At 34.9% G+C, this 4,931-nt stretch overlaps 1 long non-coding RNA gene across 1 annotated transcript; it reads left to right on the top strand.

Annotated features, from left to right (window-relative positions):
- The first annotated feature begins 2,000 nt into the window (after positions 1 to 2,000).
- LOC132133609 (uncharacterized) lies at positions 2,001 to 2,841 on the top strand. The gene is made up of 3 exons (XR_009429181.1): positions 2,001 to 2,088; positions 2,479 to 2,606; positions 2,727 to 2,841. It is a non-coding gene; the product is annotated as an uncharacterized LOC132133609 (long non-coding RNA).
- Positions 2,842 to 4,931: the final 2,090 nt, after the last annotated feature.

Here is a 4,931-nt window from a genome sequence, read left to right as displayed (position 1 = left end):
CGGCAGCTTTACGAATGTAGCTACACTTAAGGCCGAAATACTGTGGGTATTTCAAACCGTAAGCCGACACCACTTGTACACCTCAAATGAAGACATCCACCTAGTTTTTCAAGCAATGTTCCCTGACTCAGAGTGTGCGAGTACGTTCACATGTGGAAGGGATAAAACCGCATATTTAGCACGATTTGGTGTTGCCCCATACCTAAAGAAGGAACTAATTTCACGGGCAAACAAGGATGCTTTCATCATAATGTTCAATGTGTCCATGAACACAACAATGAAAACTAAACAGTTGGACTTGCACGTCAGACATTGGTCAACTGACAAGACCGGCACCCCGATTGTCAGGTCTCGCTATCTTGGTTCTCAGTTTTTCGGCCACTCAACGGCAGAAGACTTGCTGGAGCATTTTAAGGTAAGACTCTCAAAGTAACATTTAAAATGCTTTGTGTGTTTTTATGTTATTTCCTAATGAATATTTGGGACAATATATCGATGAATCGCGATTCTTGGATTGATTTAAATTTTTTCCGAATGCGTTGCAAATTGATTCTGAGCTTAGTTTTTGCAGATGCCGCTCTAGGCTAGTTTTTAATCGCACACTCAAATGCTCACGAAGAAGAGCGCTCGTGCGTTCGGCTGAGTCTGAGAATGTACTTGATATAATGCTTTTATGACGCAAGATTTATGTTAGCCCATTATGTTTGCAGCCCACTGCAAACACCCTTATATTTCGCTTCAACCTTTTCGAACTTTATGAATTATTATTTTATTGTAGGTTCAAGTGGTGTGTGAGGCTATAGTAGGTGGCCAGCCTCTCTGGGCCTTACCGCCATGCTGTGGTGGTAACTGTAATTCAATCGCGTGTTAAAATCATTCGCGAAACTACCGCCAGGTGGCGCAAAGGGACGGATTGCGAAATGAATGTAATTGTAAAATGAGATAAAAGAAGGAAGTAAAACAACAATAACATTGATATGACATTGTAACATTAAAAAAAAAACATAATTTTTTTTACAATTTGTTAGGCGTCGCAATATCGATGCACTACGACCTTCATTGCTTTCAGTGGGAAACTTTTGGCATCAGGATTTCGACGCGAGGACATGAGATATTTATCGCTATGAAATCACGTCCAAGAAGTCTCATTCAGCACACATCGCGATACTTGCCACCAGTTTAAAAGTGGCATGGGTTGGGTGAGTAATCGTAAATACGCTCTTTTAATGCCTTTTATAAAATGTATTCTGTCTTCTTTATTAATCAGATTAGCGCCATATGTTTAATCGCTGTATTATATCGGTCATCTGCGGCTGTCTTTGAGTTTAACTGCGTTTAAATAAATGAACGCAGCTGCTAATTAGTGTGATTAAACTCTATCTGTCACGTGACGTGCCATAGACCTTCGATCCGTTTTATATTAATTTCAGGTTCAATGATGTAAGTTGTATTTGTAGTAAAATCATGGTAATCACGACACTAACAATAGTAATAAATTAAATGAATAAAACAAAGTAAACGGGACATTTACCATGTTTTTACCACAGTAACTGTAGTTTTACTATGGTATATTAATAATCAACACAACAATACAATAGTCACTAAACCAGCTATGTTTGTATCACTGTTTTTATGTGCTTTTATATGACAGATGTCACAGTAATCATATGTTCTGTACCATGCATTTAATACCTTTTAATGTAAATAAAAAAACAAATAAATGTAAAAAAAATAAATAATAATAAAAAAATGTATTTTTCCATCCTGCAGTTCATTCATATCAGTTTATATCTAAATATTTTGCTCACAGATCATTATTAACATTCTGTATATAATTCAATTTTATTTTCTCTCCCCTTTTTTATTATTTTTATTTTTAGCTGAAAAGACATAAAGGCAGTCAGCCCTGTGGTGTTTCTGGAGAAGTATTCCTTCAGAAATGGAGAAGACAGAAAGCTGCAGAGGCAGACATTTGCAACAGTAGAGATTATCTTTTTTTACAGAAGAGAAGGAAGACCAAGGAAATTATTTGCTCAGGATGAGGAATGAAGACAGCCATCTTGTGCTCAAGCAAACAGAAGTCCTCTGGTATGTGTGTATTAAAGCAATGCTGTGTTTTGTGTTACAGCACTTTAAGATGATCTATCATGGGAATGTTCATATCAGCCGTAATTATTCTTTTTAAGGTTTTTCAATTTAATATATTTTTTTATACTATTACAATTACAGCATGTTAGCAAAGCCCGGCCTGACTAAAGTCACACTGCACAGACTAAAACACATTTGTGAGAGAAGTCAGGAACTTTGGAGAAAGATTCTAGAGGAAAAAGACACATTTACTGCAAGATTAGATCAATTCTAGAGTCTCTGAGAACTACACATGCTAATGGAGTCTCATGAGCAAGTCCTTTGCCTCTGTAACTTTTTCTTAATTCTTGCATAATTCAATTGTTTATTGCAGTATTTTAATTTGTACAGATGATCTCATCAGCCAAATGAGGGGTTCTGACCAAGTGATGCTCTTGAACGGAGTGAAAGAAGAGGATGTGGTAAATTGTCTTCAAAGAAAAAGCTTCTCAAAAGGTCTTAAAACAGCTTGAAGAATGGTAAGTGTACAGTACTACAAGGGTCATAGTTGCTCACACTGCTAAAATCACACAGAACATAAGCTGAGCTCTCTGTCCATTAAACAACTTCATCTGGATTGTTTGTTTCACTTTGACCAGGTCTGGGATCTTAGGACTGAGAGATCCTCTGGCTGAGAACAAGCTACACCACATCAGTGCTGGATATCAACCACATACTGTTTCCAGACACAAGAGAAGATCACGATGTGGAGATGAAACCAGTTTAGATGTGATAAGGAATCATTATTTTCTGAAACAGTATCACATGTCTTATATGTATCACATGATCTGTATCACAGTTGACTGGATGGGACTGTGTGACTTTTAAGGACATTTCATCACTCATCTGTGTGAACTGATTAATATATGAGGTTAATGTATTTTTTATGATAAATAATTATTTTCCTTGAATCTTATTTGTCCTGATGCTACTTTATCAACTTTATAGTCTATGCTTGAATAAAATGAAAATGGTGAATATTGTGTTCTGAAGATTCTAGGTAAATACATCATTTTACTAGGTAGGCTCATATGTGTTTATTTTAGACTTGGAAAAACTACATATTATTAATTATTGGCATTATTTTTTACTTAAGACAGAAACATTTTTGATCAGATTTATAACATCTGGGACATCAGTACACCAGAAAGTTATTTTTTTATATTTTAGTAACAAATATGCAAATTTTTTGTGAAATAAAGGGAGTTACGAGATTAATTATTTTGCATTACAAGATGGTGCCATGGGCTTTATTGTTACAAACACTTGAGGGATAACTGAGAATGTAGCAGGAATGATCAACGTGGATCTTGTACTGTATTCAAACCAAGAGCATCCACATTACTGATGTCCAGCACCTGAGGAGCAAGATACAGGGGTGAGGAGGACATTTTTACACTGATTTTTGCTAATTAGTTTATATATATATATATATATATATATATATATATATATATATATATATATTAGTATTCTTAGCACTGCATGAATTTGTCCTTGTGTAATAGTGAAGTATCACAGTATAAATTGTCCTTGATTACTGCTTTACAGTGGGGAATAGATAAAGTCAAGTTGTTGCAGTTTCATCCATTATATTTATTGCCATTTACTTCAAAAATCAAAGAAATAATATATTATTTTCATTATTAAATAATATCTTTATAATTTTTCCATGTTTCATCAAATGGCCTCACAATGTCCTGTCAAAAGGTATAATAGCAATGATGTAAGAATAGAAAAAGGTGAAAACTGTGAAAACTGTCAGATATAAATGTGACTCAGCTCAGTTTGTTGTCCATGATGAGGAGAATACATATATGTAGGTTTTACTGCCCTTCTACCCCCAGGGGCCCAGTAGCACCCCCTGGAAGAGCCCAAAACTGTACATTTCAAATGGCTGTAAATCAGAGTCCAATTAACATATCAAAGAGAAAATGGGCAGGATTACTACTTACGCTATGCTGATAAAATAATGTTGAACTCATTTTTCAGAAATAATTGAAAAGCTGGCATAAAGGCATTTTAAATATTGCTCACTGTGAAATACCACATTTCACCTTGCCTTTCAAATATATCATAGAGGTCTGCACATTGAACATATTTATATATCCAGTTTTCCTTTAAATAAATAATTTATTTTGTTTCGTTAATAAAAAGTTTTAAACTACATTACCCACAAGCCTCCGTCATTCTATCTATGGAAAGGCAAAACTAGGGGCTGTTTTTTGTAGTTCATTGAAGTTATGCTTAGGGTTAGGGTTAGGATCTCGCTGAAGATGTAATTTTTCTCAACAAAGCAACACTTCATTGTTGACTTAATTTATTACTAATGTGATGATAGCAGCAAAACATACTTTTAACATGATGCTCTGTTTAATGTGGGTTAAAAGATAGTCCAACCACAGACTGTCCTGAAAATTCACAGCCAATGACATCAAAGCTGAGCAGCGGCGTCACACTTCCTTATCCATTTATGACAGATGTCTTTCGTTTTCCGGCTGAAGGGATAGATTCGGTTAACAATAGATTAAGCTTGCTACTTATTAGATTCTGTTTTATTAACGTCTACACCTTCCTCTGTTGTTCAGCTTGACAAAAATTGGGCAATAGTGATGCGCACATGCCCAGCAGTCGCAGTTGTATCCAACAGATAGATTCATCTTATTAAATATAAGACACATTTTTAAGATCTAGATTTTTTTTTTTGACCAAAGACAAATATATTTACTAATCGAATGATGTGCTTCTAAAATTTACATTGTATATTACATTGTGTTTTAAAGTTAAAATTGTTCACATTTGTG

The sequence above is a fragment of the Carassius carassius genome, chromosome 50 (genome assembly GCF_963082965.1).
Source record: "Carassius carassius chromosome 50, fCarCar2.1, whole genome shotgun sequence".
NCBI classification, from domain to species: domain Eukaryota; kingdom Metazoa; phylum Chordata; class Actinopteri; order Cypriniformes; family Cyprinidae; genus Carassius; species Carassius carassius.
Note: the sequence above shows the minus strand (reverse complement) of the source record. Positions and strands in the feature narration are given on the sequence as shown.